We start from the raw sequence: 19,641 nt of genomic DNA on the forward strand, positions 1-19,641 counted from the left end.
AATCTGTGAGTTTGGTCAGTGTTTGGCATTGTGGGTCTTATGCTCATTATCAACAATTAACACAAAGAACAGATAGGATCTTGGCTGTCTCAGCTTTAGGGAAAGACCAATTTTTTAAGTGCCAATTAGAATATAAAACTTGATACCAAACTACTCATGTGAAAGTCATAGGCTGTTCTGAAATATATCCAATATAAACAATAAACTTAGTTTATACCATTCTGCTCAGATCTCTCCTTGGTGCTTCAGAGGGCCTTATGATGTGCTACTCCAGAACAAGAAAAAGAAAGCCACTCAGGTATTCAGCTTTGTCTGGACACTCTCTGCATCCTGAAAACCAGTTCAAAGAGTGCTTTTATTTTTTTAATGTTTGGCTAATTTTAATGGTTTTATTGAGTTTCATGGTAAACATATAGTCGTGCAATTTAGATAATGTATACTATTGACCAGAAGAATGTAAATGAGAAAAAAAATAGCACTGCCCATCTGCCCATCAACCTATAAAATTTTTAAATATAGGCATAATTGAGAATTGGATATAGGAAGACAGTACAGTAATATTTTATCCTAATTTAAGTTGCCATACTACATCATCAGTCAAGCTCTATTGGACCCACTAGGCACAAATGTACTTACCAATGATAAAAATGTTGACATAAACATATTCCAAGGAACTTGTTCCATTACAGGAAACAAAACTGCAACCCCAAAACTCACCTTTCTTATTCAATTTGGTAATAATATTCTTCAGGATATTTCAGGACAACAGAGATTTCATAGTACAACAGTACAGTATTTCTAAATAATGCCTTTGGCAATGAAGGTAGATTTTCTTTTTATACAATGTAGTGTGAGTGCGTTGCAATTAGCCAGCCCTGGGATTTAGCTTACGCACTAACCAGCAGTGTAATACTGGACAACTTATATAACCTCTCTAAACCTACATCATTATCTATGAAACAGACATATTTATGATTCCTGTCCACACACTAGTTATTAGGATTAGATGTATCCATAGATATAAAGCAATTAAAATGGTGTGTGGCCCATAGTAAGCACTCAATAAATGCTGGCTATCACAAGTATTCTGGAATCTTTTTCCTACTGTATATTGATTTTCTGTAGCCATCATTAGCTTTGACTGCAATTAAAAGTGGTCACTAATGTATTTCTGTGAAAGAAATCATCTCAGAACAATCAAGCAAATAGAGAAACACTGATTGGGGGCCAAAGAACCTACTTGTTTCATATTGGAGGCAAAGAAAATTCTATTTTCTAGGAACCTAATGCTAGAGAAAATAGAATGATATATTAAGAGATATATCTGGGTTTTGCCCTCAACTTCTGTTGCTGAGCTCCTAAAACACTTAGAATTTCCTGAGTGATTGGAGTGTTCATTAGTTACAAACCTCAGTCTATGCTCCCTCTTCATCTGGTTGTTTATTTATATCCTTTATAATGTTAATAAACTGCTATATGCAAGAAACATTTTTCTGAGTTTTGTGAGCCATGCTAACAAACCATTAAACTCAAGGAAGGCTTCGTGGAAACCCCTAGTTTACTCCCAGTCAGAAGCACAAGTGACCCAAACTTGTGATTGGCACCTAAAAAGAGGAGCAGTCCTGTGTGACTGAGTTCCTAACTTGTGGGATGGAATGGAATTGAATGGCATAGAATGGGATGGTGTTGAATTACACCTGGTTGGTGCCCAGAGAATTGAAGAATTACTTGGTATGGATAAAAACCACACATTTGGTGTTACAAGGGTTGTGAATAATGGAATGGTTTTCTCAGAGTAGGGCACAATATTTTCATTTCCTCTATCCACTTCTGGCCCTCTTATTTGTCTTTAAATAGATTCCAATGATATGTTTCCCAACAGAGAAAGCAACATGGTCAACCAAACCATTCATGGAATATTGCTGGAGGTCCCCTCCCCTCAACCTGCCACTTGAAACCAAGCAAACATAACTAGGGAATCTAAACTGGCTTCCACCACTGCTAAAAATGGCAGGTAGGTAGTCAAACTCTGTGTATGCTCTGCACCCTTAAGGGCCTTTCTAAGAACAGAGGTTGGCTTAGAGGTATTTTTGCTTGATGTGAAACCACGGTGCCAACAGATTTTGAAACCAACACTTCCAAGTTTGAATGGTTAACCAAACTATCAAGGGAGTATTCTAATAGGTCTATTGGAACACATTTCAAGCATGAGCTTTTAAGCCCACAGATCTGACTTTAAGTCTTAGATCACGCTGCTATTTATTAGCTTTGTGATCTTGAACTAATTAGTTAACTTACTCTAGCTTGTTTTCCCATCCAAGGTAACCATTATTTCCAGTTTTCCTCAGACAGCCCAAGGATATACCAGTTGTCCTTTGCTAATTAATAAAAGCTGGCATATCACTCTAAAAGCACCACAGTTTGGAGAATAAATTTTAATGATAACCTCATTCTTCTATAAAAATAAAATAATAGTTACCCCACAGGGTTGTTATGAAAGCTAACTATAATGATTATTAATTTCTCCCATAATTCCTTACATATAGAAAATGCTCAATAAAAATTATTTACCTCTTTATCAATTTATTCCAGATGGATACTGTCCAATCATCAGCCTCACAGAGCTAAGCTCTTGAACTATGTCTAGTTGAAAACACAGAAAATGGGATTATATCAAATTAAGAAGCTTCTGTACTGTAAAGGAACAGTTATCAAAGTGAAGAGGAGGCCGGTGCCACAGCTCACTTGGCTAATCCTCTGCCTGTGGTGCTGGCACCCTGGGTTCTAGTCCCGGTTGGGGCGCCAGTTCTGTCCTGGATGCTCCTCTTCCAGTCCAGCTCTCTGCTGTGGCCCGAGAAGGCAGTGGAGGATGGCCCAAATGCTTGGGCCCTGCACCCCATGGGAGACCGGGAGAAGGACCTGGCTCCTGCCATCGGATCAGCGCAGTGCGCCGGCTGCGGCGGCCATTGGAGGGTGAACCAATGACAAAGGAAGACCTTTTTCTCTGTCTCTCTCTCTCACTGTCCACTCTACCTGTCAAAAATAAATAAATAAATCTTTTTAAAAAAATGAAGTTCTCCTGTCTAATGCTTCAAAATGGATGCAACTAGAAACCATTACACTTAGTGAAATAAACCATTATCAAAAAAATAAATATCATATGATTTCTCTGATATGTGGAAGTTAATATAGAACACCAAAAAATATATAGGCATGAAATGGTCATTTGATACAATTGTCATTTTTAGCCCTTGCTTAGGCTCCTGTGGAACTGCTGTCTTCCTACTTTTACTTATTGAAATATATGATTAGTGGTGAATTAAGTCTGTGAATATAGTGTGGACTAAAATTATAGATTTGCAAAAGGGAGAGAATGATACATCACGGGAAGCAGGATACACAGCAGACTCATAGAATGGCAGATGTTCTAAATAGCACTCTGGCCTCAGAATCAGCCCTTAAGGGATTCGGATATGGCTGAGGAGCCCATGAGAGTATTTTAGGCATGGAAAGCCAAGATGCTCTGGAAAAAAAAAAAAAGGAAGACCTAAATGAAAGATTTCTGCGAGTGAGTTCCCAGTGGAAAGAATGGGGCCATCAAAGAAGGAGGTACCTTTCTCTGAAGGGAGGAGAGAACTTCCACTTTGACTATGACCTTGTCTAAATTAAGATTGGAGTTGGTGAACACAAAAGGCTTCCATAGCCTTGGCAACTCATGACTAGAGCCTAGGGAGATTTCTGACGCCATAAACAAGAGTGTCAAATTGTTAAGTCAACAACAGGAGTCACTGCGTACTTACTTCTCATGTGGGATCTGTGTTTAATGTGTTGTCCAATGTGAAATAATGCTATAACTAGTACTGAAATAATATTTTACACTTTGTGTTTCTGTGTGGGTGCAAAATGATGAAATCTTTACTTAATACATACTAAATTGATCTTCTGTATATAAAGATAATTGAAAATGAATCTTGATGTGAATGGAATGGGAGAGGGAGAAGAGATGGGAGGGCTGCAAGTGGGAGGGAAATTATGGGGGGGGGGGAGCCATTGTAATCCATAAACTGTACTTTGGAAATTTATATTTACTAAATAAAAAAGAAAAAAAGAAATAAAATAAAATTATAGCCTTCCAAAAATTGATGAAGGGAGAGGAGGGAGGGAGAGGAATTTTGAGGAACAGGGAAGTGAAAGAAATGTGGCTGTTTTCTGAGAACTGTACCTATGGAATGCAAAAAAAAAAAATCTGTTCTCTTTACCTAATAATTTTTTAAAAAGAAATATGTGTAGTTCAAAATGAGATGCACTATAAACACAAAATACACTAGATTTTGAAGATATGTCACAATGGGGAAGAAAAATATCCTTTTAATAAATGTATATCAATTACATGATATTATTCTAGATACATTAGATATAGACTATATGGCTGAAATTAATTACACCAGTTTCTTTTCACTTATTTCTAGGTAGTTATTTTAAAAAGTAAAATTACATATATGACTGCCAGGTGGTCTATTTATGTATCTGCTACCCCTTAACCTTATCCCATCAGCACACCCTCCCCATCCCCAGGAATTCTTCCTTCAAAACTCAAGGCTGGAATCAAATATACGAGTACTTTCATGATATGTGTCAACAATTTTTAATTTTTCTAAGGTAAAGAAAAATAAATTAAGGGACAAAATAAAATCAACCTTGATCATGGCTCTCAGAAATGGTATCTTCTTGGGGATAGAAACACTGACCCTGAGTACATTAAGGAAACTGAAGAATCTGGACCAACTTTGAAAAATGTCCATGTTGGCAAGGACAAGAGGTTGGTTTGCCAGAAAAGATATTGTAATCTCCCCCGATCAGATTTGCTAATTCTTGTGAGTGCTTGTGAAACACCTCAAGTCTCAAATCTGAATAATATAAAGAATCTGGCCCTTGAGCACATCATTACTGCTTTTTCGATGAGAAAAAAATACATTTTCACTATATGAAAAATCACCAACTCTAAGCCACAAATTATTTTCCCCCACTACAAATGGTATATATGCCTCTGCCATATGAATTGATGAATTATAGAACAACAAAGTACTGAGCAAATTCACTCCAAAATAGTAATAGAGATCGATCAATGCCCATGCCACATGGATATAGCTAGTTAAAAAGCAGTAATGTTCAATTTTTAAAAATTAGCAAAATGGATTTTTCAAAAGATTTCCATCAAATAGCCTACTTAAAATATTGTCAGATATACAATATTTTTTTGATAGGCAGAGTTAGACAGTGAGAGAGAGAGAGAGAGAGAGAGAGAGAGAAAGGTCTTCCTTTTTCCATTGGTTCACCCCCCAAATGGCTGCCATGGCCAGCGCGCTGCAATCCTAAGCCAGGAGCCAGGTGCTTCCTCCTGGTCTCCCATGCGGGTGCAGGGCCCAAGCACTTGGGCCATCCTCCACTGCCTTCCCAGGCCACAGCAGAGAGCTGAACTGAAAGAGGAGCAACTGGAACAGAACCGTCGCCCCAACTGGGACTAGAACCCGGAGTGCCGGCGCCGCAGGCGGAGGATTAGCCAAGTGAGCTGCAGTGCCGGCCAGATATACAAAATTTTAAAACCTGTCTTCTGGAAGAACCCTGTTGTCTGAGATGGTTGCCATGGTATCATTGCAGACTCTTGTCAACTCTGCTATGGAGGAAAAGGGGAAACAGCTTTCTTTAGCACAAAAATGAGCTTTATTGGAAGGCATTTTCTGCATCTGGTAAGACACCACTTGAGATGCCCACATCCCCTATCAGAGTTCCTAGATTCAAGTCCAAGCTCTGTGTCAGATTCCAGCTTCCTGCTCATGTGTAACCTAGTAGGCAGAAGTGATGGCTTAAGTACTTGGGTTCTTGTGACCTATGTGGCAGATTGGGTTTGACTTCTGGGATGCTGGCTGTAGTGTGGCCCAGCTATGCTTGGTGTGGACATTTAGGGAATGAATCAGTTGGTAGCAGCTCTCTCTCTCACTCTCTTTCTCTCTCTGTCACTGCATCTTTAACTTTGAACTGACGTGGAGATAAATAAGTAAATAAATGAGTAAATTTTTTTAAGACTGAGCATGATTAAAAGTATTAACTTTTTCACCTTTTCAACCAGTTGCTTTAGCACCATGCAAACAGAAATGTTGACATCATTCCTCAAAAGAGCACCCTCTTTCCTGCCTGTCCCCTGGTTTGGAAGGAGAGGAATGACCTACAATATGAGAAGTATGTGTTGGGTAAATCTATGGTAATGTGTTCCATGAGATGCTTTGTTTCTGAGCTCCACCAGCTCTCATCAGCTTACTTCCCCACCCAACTCACCCCACAATCAAATAATTTCCTTGTCTTTGATAATGAGCCAACCCTGGCAAAGCAATGGTTTGGAACAATAGTATCTGAGGTGGAAGCAAATACAGCAGACCTCTCACTTTCCCTCTTTAACCACAACAATTGGAGTAGACTTTGGCCTGAAAAATCTATCTGCTACTAAATGGTACCCAGATGGAAACCACAGCTGCTCTCTTGTACTAGTTGTACCTATGCCCATCCATCTTCATAACACGCCTGCAGCTGAGGAGAGAGAGAAATTGAGTTGACAGAGCAGTTAAAGAGACTCCCTTTTCCTCTGCATACTTTTCCTTTTATCTTTTTCCCTTCAGTTTCAGAGCTTCTTGTTCTCACCTTCATGCTGTGGCGGTGCTGACAAAGAAAACTGCAGCTCTGCAGAACCAGTGGTGAGTAATAGCCCCAGGCTCTGAATACCTAATGCCTATTGTATGTTTGTGTGGGAGGGAGAGTCAAAAGGAGGGGGAGAATCTGGTCAAATTGCCTCAGTAGAAGCAGGACCTTGTGGTGAGGACCCTGAATGCATCCAGAGAGTATCTGAGTTTCGATACCTGTCTCCTAATTAAATCTAAGGATCTCATAGGCACAGCCTTTCGGAATGCATTGTTCAAACAGATTTGATTTCTTACCCAGAGGCTCTTCAAACCACTGACCACTTTGAACCTAATTAGAAAAAGCAGAGGACACTGGAGACATTTAATAAAAGGAATCGAGTTGCTGCTTCATCTTCATGACCTGGAATTTATAAGGGAATTTCACTGGCTTTGTAGCAATGTAAAATAAATAGACATTAGATGATGACAGGGAAAACAAAATTGCTGCCAAAGCTAAAAAGAGCTTGGCAAAAGAAGAAAGAACTACTACATAGTCAGTCATTATTTACTGTACAAACCTTTTCATAAAGCATAGGAGAGAGATGCATGGGAATAATGGGCCTTGCTAAAAGATGAAAAGAGCTTTCTATAGCTGACATTATCCCCTGACGAAGGCACTGACGTGTCCCAGTTGTTACACAATCTGATTGTTCTATGCAGCCATTCAGAAAGCTGAATGAACAGCCCTGCTCTGCAACTTTTAAGGGCTGAAATAATCCCCATATTTCCAAGGCAAAGAATAAAACTGTATCGGATGGAAATAACAAATTAATTTGTTAATCCTTGCAGACTGCCACAGTCTGCTGCATTTGCTCTGACCAGTTGTTAATCATTCTTTACCCTATAATGCTAACTTGTAAATAAATACAGTTGCCTACCCCATTGGCTCTTGACAGAAAGATCCATCCATTCACTATTTAATTTAAAAGGAAGAAGGCTTTGTGCTTTTTGTCAGTAGTGTTGAGAAGTTAGTGAACCACTTTGAGCTGAAAGAGTTTCACTATACTTTATAAAAATGGTTTGGCTCCACATTGTGTGGCCCCTTAGCCACTCCCAGAAAGCTAAAATCATGTGACTTCTTTAATTAAATTTGTGTCTACCCAATCCAACAACAATAAATTGTTTTTAGTTGTTAATGAAGGGAATTTTTTTTGCAAACTGTAAAGGGTTCATATCTGTAAAGCTCTATAATATAAAATTGGCATAGACTACAACAGAGAAGCACAACAGAAATACCTTCAGGACAGAGTTTTCTTATTAGTACTAATTAGTAGACTACTATTCTATGACTGCGAATTTCAATCACTAAAATCAAAGGCAGACTAATTCAGCCTTTGTGTGTATGTGTGTGAATGTGCCTCTGTGTGTGTGTGTGTGTGTGTTTAAGAAGGAGATGGAGCAGAAAGTGGGAACAAATGTGTTCCCAACAGCATTTGAGAAAATAGGAGGAAGAGAGTCCAAATATGTTTCCAGAAAATGTACTAAGGACCATTCTAACAAAGAAGAGAACATTGATCCCATGGGATACACTAATGTCTTCGGTAGTATCAAAAGCAAAGCAAACTCCCATTTAACTTGGGCAGTCAGAAATGGTGGCTTTGATTATTTCCACCCTCTAGAGCACTGTGGCACCCCATAAACACCACTCACTGGGTGAGTGCCCACCCTGACTTTACATCTTTATGACCAGAGGACCTTGAACAAGATGCTTGTCCTCTCTAAGTCAATGCTTCCTCAACACAAAAAGTGGATAATTGACGCTTCCAGCCTCACAATGTTGTAATTACAAAGATCAGATATGAGGATTATGGGACAATCTTCTAAATGTTGTGAAGCCCCATAGTCATAGATAACTAATGTAGTCAAATAGTCATTGCACATATGAGCAAATAGATTAAAAATCTTCAAAGAACATTATAAAATAACACACAATACAACAATTTTAAAATGAAATTTAATCTTTGAGAATTAAAAAATATTTTAGAAAGTAGAAATTCTGGGTCTGGAATTGTGGCTCACTGCCTTAAACACCACCTGCAATGCTGGCATGCCATATGGGCACTGGTTTGAATCCTGGCTGATCCCCTCCTGATCCAGCTCCCTATTAATAAACCAGGGAAGGCAGCAAAAGATAATACAAGTGCTTGGGCCCCTGCCAGACACATCGGAGACCCGAATGGAGTTCCTGGCTTCTGGCTTCAGCCTGTCTCAGCCCTGGCTGTTGCAACTAACTGGGGAGTGAACCAGCAGATGGAAGATCTCTCTCTCTCTCTCTCTCTCTCTCTCTCTTTCTGTAAATCTGCCTTTCAAATAAATAAACAGAAAAAGGGAGAAAGTGGAAATGCCTCTCTCTGCCATGAACATGAACAAAAATTACAGAAGCATTCAACTGCATTATATGACAAAAATTCTATTTACTTCATATATGTGCTTATATGAAATACATATTATTGGTAGCTATTAAATCCCATTTTGTTTTTCAACTTTCTCACCATAAATTGTATAAGAGATGCAATGCATTTATAAAAAACATCAGTTGGCTTAGAGGATTTCTAAAAGATTTTGACTGAACTAACCAACAAAGGAATAAGGGGAAATGGGTTTGAGGAATACTGAAAGATGCTGCTGCCGTTTGGAGAAAGATGCCCTTTATTAAAGACACTTTTGTGGGGGCCAGTGCTGTTTGCAGCAGGTTAAAGCCCTGGCCTTAAGCACCGGCATCCCATATGGGCGCAGGTTTTAGTCCCAGCTGCTCCTCTTCTGATCCAGCTCAATGCTATGGCCTGGGAGAGCAGTAAAAGATGGCCCAGGTCCTTGGGCCCCTGCACCCACATGGGAGACCCAGAGGAAGCTCCTGGCTCCTGGCTTCGGATTAGCACAACTCTGGCCCTTGCGGCCAACTGGGGAGTGAACCAGAGGATGGAAGTCCCCTCTCTCTGTCTCTACCTCTCTCTGTAACTCTTTCAAATATAAAATAAATCTCTTTTTTAAAAAAGACACTATTGTAACAACATACTGCCCTCTGATAGGAAAGCATTATAATAGACATAAACATCTTCACTCACTGTGATATTACTAGAACCCAAATGAGTTATGGTCCCCTAGTGCAGTGCATAATCTTTCCAATCGTGTATGGTGGTTTTACCCTTACACCTTCATTTTGTATTGTTATAGATACTATGAAGCTTATGAAAAATCATTTGAAATCTGAAAGACATCAAATAAAGAACATTTAAAAATGTTTTGGGGCCAGCCCTGTGGCACAGTGGGTTAAAGCCCCAGCATGCGGTGCCAGCATCCCATATGAGTGCCAGTTCAAGTCTCTGCTGCTCCTCTTCTGATCTAACTCTCTGCTATGGCCTGAGAAAGCAGTAAAAGATAGCCCAACTCCTTGGGCCCCTGCAACTGTGTGAGAGACCTGGTAGAAGCTCCTAGCTCCCGACTTCAGATCAGATCAGCTCTGACTGTTTCGGTTGAACCAGCAGAATGCAAGAACTCCCTGGCTCTGCATCTTTCTGTAACTCTTTCAAATGAATGAAAATAAACCATTGGAGGAAAAAAATGTATCACTAGACATCAAAATGAATTTCAGTGGCAATAATTAATCTAAGAACCTCAGAGCAGATTTCTGAATCTCTGACTATAGACATAGGCACAAAGGCTGTAATTTCTAGTTTATTTTCCTAAATATTTACTGTGTAGCTTAACACCATAGTTTCTTTCTTAAAGGTTTATTTATTTATTTGAGATATAGAGTTATGGACAGACACACACAGAGAGAGAGAGAGAGAGAGAGATATTCCATCCGCTGGTTCACTCTCAAGATGGCCACAACGAGCTGGGACGATCTGAAACCAGAAATCAGGAGCTTCCTCCCAGTCTCTAAGTGTGTGCAGAGGCCCAAGTACTCAAGCCACCTTCCACTGCTTTCCCGGGCCACCAGCAGGGAGCTGTATTGGAAGTAGAGCAGCTGGAACTCAAATGGGTGCCTGTATGGGATGCCAGTGCCACAGGCAGAAGCTCAATCAACTACTCCACAGCACCAGCCACATTGTGCACCATACTTAATTTTTTTGTACTTCTTATATAGTTTAGATATTTTATAATTATATTTTTATAGAAGTACTTAAATACCTAGGTAATAGATAAAATAGCTAATCTAAAAGCTCTGATTTATACACAACAAATCTACCTTTTAAAAGCATTTTCATGTTTCAAATTTTTATTTGAATTATATATTTTTTTTTAATTTTCTAGTGGATAATGCATCAATTCAAATTATAAATAGTTTGAGTCTCTGAATAGGAACTCTATCCCTGCTTGTGCTGTCTGGCATTTCTCCAAATGTTTTAAACAACTATTAAAAGTGTTATCAGTACTAGGAACAAGTCCAACAATAGAAGATTGATTGATTTAATTGTAATAGTCATATATCGGAATATTAGAAAGTCATTAATAGGCCATTGATGTAGCGTAGTGGGTAAAGCCACCACCTGAAGTGCCTATGTCCCATATTTGGCCCCAGTTCGTGTCCCAGGTGCTCCACTTCTGATTAAGCTCCCTGCTAATGTGTCTAGGAAAATAGCAGAAGATATCCAAAGTGCTTGGACCCCTGCACCGACATGGGAGACCCAGAAGAAGCTCCTGGCTCCTGACTTCAGACCAGCCCAGCTCCAACCATTGCAGCTATCTGGGAAGTGAACCAGCAGCTAGAAGATCTCTCTGTCTCTTCTTGCCTCTCTCTCTATGTAACTCTGCCTTTTAAATAAATAAATCTTATGTTTAAAAAGTTATTAAAGTGTTGAGGCAATGTACACATTGCTTGTGATTAGTAAGCTAGCTAGAATAGATAATGATAAAAAAAGATAGATAGATGTTCATATGTTTTAAAGCTTTTATTTAATGACTGCATTTTTCATAGGTACAACTTTAGGAATATAGTGGTTCTTTCCCTAATACCCCCCCTCCCGCCCCCACTACCCACCTCCCACCCCGACTCCTGTTCTACCTCCTACTCCATCTTCCATCCCATTCTTCATTATGGGTCATTTTTAGTTTAACTTTAAATACAGAGGACCAACTCTATGCCAAGCAAAGATTTCAATAGTTTGTACACACACACACAGCATTTAAAGTATAGTTTGAAAACAAGTTTTGCAGTTAATTTTCAATATTCAATATTTAACAAACAAATGACATCTACTATTTCATATTGACAGAGTTTTTTAGAATTAGTGTCTTAGTGACTTTTTATAAGCATTCAAATGAATTTTTGTACATGTTTTATATTAGTTTAGTTCTTTAATAGTTTTCCCCAGGATAATAGAAAAGAAAGAAAGCTGTATCTTCACCTATTGCTCCAAAGTAGATGAGAAAGACCCAAAGGAACCAGAAGAAGAAATGTTGAGAATTACACCCCTTTTCTTTAGATGATTGCATCTCAGCTTAAATGATTCTCTACATCAACTCTTTGTCTACACTTATATCTGTGTATCAGTCTCACAGCTTGTTATTTTCCTGACTCAGTTTTCAACTATGAAAATAAAAGGATGAGAAAGCCAACGCTGCCCTTACAGAATTTACAAGGCATTCCATGCCTATGCTGTCCTGGAGCTCCAAACACACATAGACACAACCACAGAATTAGCCAGAGGTCCAATTGTTATAAAAGTAATAATTCATTTCACCAAAATAGGAGAATAGTTCTTTTCAAAACACAAGTCTAATTTATAGGGAAGTAGTCACTTAGACTATCAAAAACAAGTTCTGTAATTAACAAGCATCAATAGCGAAAATCTCAAGGCATTGAGGAAATAAAATACATTTCTCAGTTTGTGAATGAGCATGACACATAGTATGCTTACAGCTGTGTAAGCATCTCTCTCCAGACATGCGAGTAAGCAGACATAACCTCAGTGTCAGAGGAGAAAGTAAAATGGAAAACCTAACAAGGGACATCCTTGAGAAGCTAACAGAAAGAATTTAATGTGTAAACACACACAGAAGCATTCATGTGGTTATGAACAAAGGGCAACTGCAAGGTAGTTTACTAATTGAAAATAAACGCTCTTTTCTTTGAAAATCCGAAAACATGCTAAAAGGACATGTACAGGGGCCAGCACTGTGGCTCACTTGGTTAATCCTCCTCCTGTGGCACCAGCATCCCATATAGGCACTGGGTTCTAGTCCCAGTTGCTCCTCTTCCAGTCCAGCTCTCTGCTGTGGCCCGGGAGTGCAGTGGAGGATGGCCCAAGTGCTTAGGCCTCTGCACCCGCATGGGAGACCAGGAAGAACACCTGGCTCCTGGCTTTGGATCGGTGCAGCCATTTGGGTAATGAACCAATGGAAGGAAGACCTTTCTCTCTGTCTCTCTCTCACTGTTTATAACTCTACCTGTCAAATAAATTTTTAAAAAGGACATGTACAGTGAGCAGGGAAACTTCAGCTTTTAAAAATCTGCCAGGGGTCCAGCGCTGCAGCTTAGTGGGCTAAAGCCTCAGCCTGCAGTGCTGGCGTCCCATATGGGCACCAGTTTTGAGTCCCAGCTACTCCACTTCCAATGCAGCTCTCCACTGAGGACTGGGAAAGCAGTAGAAGATGGCCCAAACCCTAGAGCTCTTGTACCCGTGTGAGAGACCTGGAGGAAGATCCTGGCTCCTGGCTTCAGATCAGCCAAGCTCTGGCCATTGTGGCCATTTGGGGAGTGAACCAGCCGATGGAAAACCTTCCTGTCTCTCTCTCTCTCTCTCTTTCTCCCTCTCTCTGTAACTCTTTCAAATAAATAAAAATAAATCTTTTTTTAAAATCTGCCAGGAAGGATAAAGTACAGAATAGATTTGTTTTCTGGATCCTCACAACAAATAAACACCCAGGGACTCCCAAGAATCCAAATAATGAATCAGTATTTCTCCCCTGCCTCATATCCATCTCCTCTCCTGATCCATGCATTTGGGAATGCTGAGCAAGTATTTGGGTACTGCAATATTTTGGGTCCTCTTTCTCTGAAGGCAACTAACACTTGTGTTAAAAAATGGGAATTTACTGCAAGACAAAATTAAAAATTAGATCTTTAGTTTAGATGGCAGTTTTTTTCCTATTGTTAAAGAAATATGATTACCATTCAATAATTTTGTTCATGAAGTGAATATATTGCAACATACAGTTGCTAATATACACATTTAGCAATGTAGTTGCATTAACGTGATCTACTTTGACCAAATTCTGTATCAATAAATTTAGATTTGCTGCTGGGTGCTACTGTAAGATGGGTGTACTGAAGTATTCTTCAGTGGGGATAAATTGCTTTGAGCCTCTTAGGTCTTATTTCAAGGTATCCTTTCAAGATGCGAAAATGAGGACGACAAAAGTCATCATTTCATTATGAATGTATGTCTCCAAACCATCACAGTGCTGGACTCAGAGAAAAGTTATCCACATACACAGCACACTCTATGGGATCTATTGCCTCTAAGTTTTGCCTTCTCTTGGACGGTGAATTGATGCCCCTATGTGAATTCAAGATAATAAGGCAACTTCACAAAATAATATTTATTTGTCAATGGTATCTAAATGTGCAAGAAAAGGCTTTACTTATCTTACCTTTTTCTAAGTGTTTCATGCATCAAGGAAGGGGTTGAGGAAGTAGCGTGATTAAAAACTTACCCCATGTTTTCCTCTCTTGAGCAAATCATTCCTCGTCACAAGAAACAGAATTGTCAATTTAAAGAAAGGTGAAGGTGTGTGTTCTGAAAATGAAGCCCTGCCAAGGTGTCTTCTGTACTTGCTGTCGAAAATCTTTGATTATGGTAAAGTTGTATTTTAATCAAAGTTTGAGGACTATGCAAATTTTTTCCTAAAATTCATACAGAACAACTGAAGGACACAGTTTTGGTTTCTCCAATCCATTTATCAGTCCAGTGTTAGTTCTGGCTTCTTGTCATTGGAAATCCATAACACTATCACTTGACTTCTAGTATGGCAGTCATACAACTGCAATGAGCAAGAAGATAGAGTTTCACTTTTTTATTTGATACTGCATTTAATTACTTCTCAAAGCTAGCAAACAGGAAAATAAATCATTTCGGGGAACTTGTGGATATGACTTAGTGATTTCAAGAATATGCAGATTTGTGAGAAGCAAAAGGAAAGAGAAGATAAAACAGGAGTAGAAGATGGAATAGCACAAAAAGCCAAAGGAAGGCCAAGGGCGCCAGGGGTAGTCAACAGCCATCAACCAGCCTAAGCAACTCATCACAGCAGAGCTCAGATTTCTCTCTGTTTATGAGGAAGGCACTTGGGACATGTGCCATTATTAATACTGGATTGAAAGTGATTACAAAGATTATTTTATAAACTCAAAAACAAATTATCCTTGCCACTCCTCCATACACACACATTCTTTTGAAAATCACAAATGGTATTCATTTTCTCTTAAAAAGAAATAAATTTAAAACAAAAAAGAAGGGAGTCTTCAAACAGGCACAAAATCCAAACTCCAAATCCTCTGATGCTAAAAACAAGACTGAACAACACGAAAAATCATTCCAACAGCTGTTTCTATACATGAGCTATTAAGGAGAGAATCTCATGGTGTCACTTAACCAGCTGTCATATTGAAGAAAAGTGAATGTACCGATTGATGTAATGCTCTTGGGAGATGGGAGGAGTTGTGGTTTCCTTGAGAAGTGATTGGAGAAGGTTCAGGGTGGTAGAGGGGAGGGGGTATGACTCCAACCTGTGAACAGTGGTTGAATTGTTTAGAATATCAAATCATGATCCTACAAAGGCCCCATTATCCCTAGTCTCCAGATTGAATGTATAGCTGACAAATGGTAATGGCATCATTAACAGACCTGAGAGAGTTCTGTAACTCTTTAATAGGTGCCAATGTTAAGTCTGATAATCTGTGTCTGCCTCTGCCTCTCTCTTCCCTTCTCTCTCTCTCTCTTTCTCTCTCACTCCTCTCCCTCTCCCTCTCCCTCTCCCTCTCCCTCTCCCTCTCTTTCTCTCCTATTTTGATAGCTGCCTACTGCTTAAGCAAAGCACTGGATTTCCTGACAGCTGATGCCCAGGTGGCCTAAGTATCAATCTAAACAAGTTGACGTAAAATCAATCTTCCAGGCTTGGGACTAGGGGAGCTGGTGTCAACAGAGAATTCCACCTTCAGTAAAGATAATTCTTTCATCATCTTGGAAAAGGAGAAGGAGGACTAAAAGCTGACACAGGTGTCCAAGTTGCCCACTTGTATTTGCTTTTGAAACCCCAATTGTGATGACATCACCCTATCAAAGAGCTGTGTTTGTTGATGTTTGTTTATGTGGGTTGTCAGTATATAACCATGCACAATTACAGCTGGGATCAACCCGTTATATTAAAAAGATGGAAAAATTGAACCACAAAAGAAACTATTTGGGCAGAGAAATGTTGATGGAAGCAAACAAGGAAAATGCACTCTGGGTGGAAATTTCCAAAGTTTTAAAAACAATCTGGACAATGTGGGCAGACTAGCAGCTAAGAAAAATACATACAGTGGACTCTTAATAATGATCACCAATAAAACTTAACTAATAGAATAGGTCATCCAGAAATAATTTTCTATTTAGGCTTTCAAATCAATATGTGAATTTTTTGGAAGCAGGCTTACTTGGTTAACTATGTTTGGCTTAGGATTCTCTTGGCTCAGCTTTGGCACTTCATTAATCTTTGGGGGCAGTATATAAGTTCAAAATAGAAGTCAGAGTGACCTATGTGTTTGTCAAAATGCAGGGTTGTCAATGGAAAGTTAAAAAAAAAGAAGCAAAACTTTGTAGAAAGAAAATGAGTTGTACTCAGGGTTTAGTGTGGTGGCATGAATGGGGCATTTCTTTATTGAATCTCACTGAGTTGGAACGGCTGGAAACGAGGCATGAACAAGGGCTGCCATGCAGGAATAACACTAATCCTTTATCTATCAGAGGTGCCATGAGATTAGGCGAGATCTTACAGGGATGATGAAGACTGATTGAAAAGTAAAAATCTTAGATAAGCAGTTGCTCCTTCCGTTTCTGTAACACTAGCATGACTGTATGTTGAAGAAACCTAGATGTTTCATCTCAAGAGCATTCTGAAAAATCAACATCAGCCCATCAAAATGGTGGAGTGGGGAGCTCTACTTTTAAAACACGCATCCAGAGCATTAAACAGCATTCCCTAGTCTGAAGCCCTATGATTATTAGGGTATTTGCACTCTGCAGCACATAGTGAGAGTAAAGATCTAGCAATAGGAGTTCTAAAGACATACAACAGCCCAATCTTGCCCTGGGATACTATGCAGCTTGAAGCTAAACATGCAAACTCATTAAGCTATGATGTAGCTTTTCACCTAAAATGCATGGAAAAAATAAAGAACACTACAAATGTGCTAAGATTACTGAAGAAACTGGTGGGCATGCATGTTGAAGACTAAAATGGGGACAATATTCAAAATCTTGCTTCTATGCATCTAAAGGGGTAAAGCAAGCTACAAAACTTGAATTCAAATCTGCACCAGGTAAGTTTTTCCAGCAGTATTTCCTAAAGTGTGATGATGGGGCCAGCACTATGGTGTAGCTGTAAAGCCACCGCCTGCAGTGCCAGCATCCCATATAGGCACCAGTTCATATCCTGGCGGCTCCACTTCCGATCCGACACTCTGCTATGGCCTAGGAAAGCAATAGAGGATTGCCTAAGTCCTCGGGCCCCTGCACCCACATGGGAGACCCAGAAGAGGCTCCTGGCTCCTGGCTTTGGATCAGCGCAGCTCCGGCCATTGCAGCCAATTGAGGAGTGAGCCAGAGGATGGAAGATCTCCCTCTCTCCCTCTCTCCCTCATCTCCGTCCCTCCTTCCCTCTCTCCCCTTCCTTGTCTCTCTATGTAACTGACTTTCAAATAATAAATATTAAAAAAAAACTGTGATTAAAAAAAGATTTTAAACAAGAATAACTCAATTCATCCCATTTATTTCTCTCCTCTACACCATGAGATTTCCCACCCCGTTCCAAAGGCTACTAGAAGTCATAGAGCTGATGAAATATCTGAAGGACAATTTTCATGATACAGCTCTGTTCTGGGAGGAGTTGATGGGTATGGCCTTTCAGTGCCCTACCTGATTTCCTTAATCTAATCCACTGACCACTAAGAAATTTCTACCACCGCCACAGCTTGTCAATATAAAATAATCCATATAATAAATCACCCCTGATACAGTACTGCATATTTTTAACAGACTTGACCTTAAATGAGATTTAAGTATTTTAGGTACGATCTGTTCAAATTCACTTGTTCTTCACAAATATATGGTAAAATGTTAATGTTTCACTTATTTGGCACAAAGTTGTGAAACATGTAATCTGAGTGAACACTTCAGATTATTCATTACTACATTCTAGAATGTAGTTTAGTTATTTCCAAGTGGTAGATATTCAAAATAAGTCAAGCTTGTCCTTTTTCTTTTTCTTTTTTTTTTTTTTTTATTTGACAGATAGAGTTAGACGGTGAGAGAGAGAGACAGAGAGAAAGTTCTTCCTTCCGTTGGTTCACCCCCCCCAAATGGCCGCTACTGCTGGAACTACGCCGATCCGAAGCCAGGAGCCAGGTGATTCTTCCCAGTCTGCCACATGGGTGCAGGCTCCCAAGCACTTGGGCCACAGCAGAGAGCTGGACTGGAAGAGGAGCAACCGGGACTAGAACCCGGTACCCATATGGGATGCCGGCGCAGCAGGCGGAGGAGTAACCAAGTGAGCCACAGCGCCTGCCCCATCAAAATAAGTCAGCTTGTCCTTTTTCTAGTATGAATTGTCTTTGGCCATTTCTACCACACATTTTAATGTTTTTTCCATTTTATTATTTTTCAATTGACAAAAAATTATGCACACGTATGAGCTACAGTTTAATGTCTCAATACATGTATACATTGTTCAATATTCAAATTTAGGGTATTTGACGTACCCATCATGTCATACATTCACCATTTCCTCGTGACAAGAACATTTAAACTCTTTTCTTCTAGCTATTTTGAAATACTCAGTATTGTTAACCATAGTCATCCTGCCATGCAATAGAATCCAGAATTTATTCTTCCTACGTAACTGTAACTTCATAGTTAACCAATCTCTGCCTATTCCCACTGCCTGCCCCAGGTTAATGGATAGGTCATTCTAAAATAATACCATGTTTTATCAATAAATCAAAGTGACAGAGAAAACCTCAAACCTATGAATGTGCATAACGATGATGCCTGTGGAGAGAGTTGAGAGTTAAGCTCATCACATCAAGCATAGTGAGCCTGCTTCCCTTGGATTCTGCTTCTCTCTACTCATCATCCAAACATTTCATAAAGACTTATGAGCACCTACTTATGTTATACCAGGAACTAAAGTCCTAAAAACTCTTATAGGTTTTATTCTCATAGATAAAAATGTTTGTATTTTGTACGGGGCTGGTTTTGTGGCACAGAGGGTAATCCCATTGTTTGTGATGCCAGAATTCCCCTATGGAAGCTACGGTTCGAGTCCAGGCCATACCACTTCCAATTCAGCTTCTAGCTAATGAGCCTGGAAAAGCAGTAGAAGATGGCCTAAGTATCTGGGTCCCTGCCACCCACATGGGAGACCCAGAAGAAGCTCCATTGAGGCCATGTGGGGAGTGAACCAGCAAATGGAAGATCTCTCTCTCTCTCTCTCTCTCTCTCTCACACACACACACACACACACACAAAATCTGCCTTTCCAATAAATAAATCTTTTGTTAAAGTCTTGCACTTGATAACAAATATGCTTTCTATGTTGTTCAGAAACTTTTAACTCATATATGATTCAATACCTGCATACTAAATGACAGAGCTTCCTCAATTTCCAGAATCTAAGTTAGCAGAGCACCACTAAAGTTATTCTT

General features: G+C 39.5%; 1 long non-coding RNA gene across 1 annotated transcript; it reads left to right on the forward strand.

Moving 5' to 3' along the window:
* The first annotated feature begins 6,433 nt into the window (after window positions 1-6,433).
* On the forward strand, window positions 6,434-11,524 carry LOC138845060 (uncharacterized). Its single transcript, XR_011381793.1, has 2 exons — window positions 6,434-6,746; window positions 11,309-11,524. It is a non-coding gene; the product is annotated as an uncharacterized lncRNA (long non-coding RNA).
* The last annotated feature ends 8,117 nt before the right edge of the window (window positions 11,525-19,641 follow it).

The sequence above is a fragment of the Oryctolagus cuniculus genome, chromosome 13 (genome assembly GCF_964237555.1).
Source record: "Oryctolagus cuniculus chromosome 13, mOryCun1.1, whole genome shotgun sequence".
Taxonomy (NCBI): Eukaryota; Metazoa; Chordata; class Mammalia; order Lagomorpha; family Leporidae; genus Oryctolagus; species Oryctolagus cuniculus.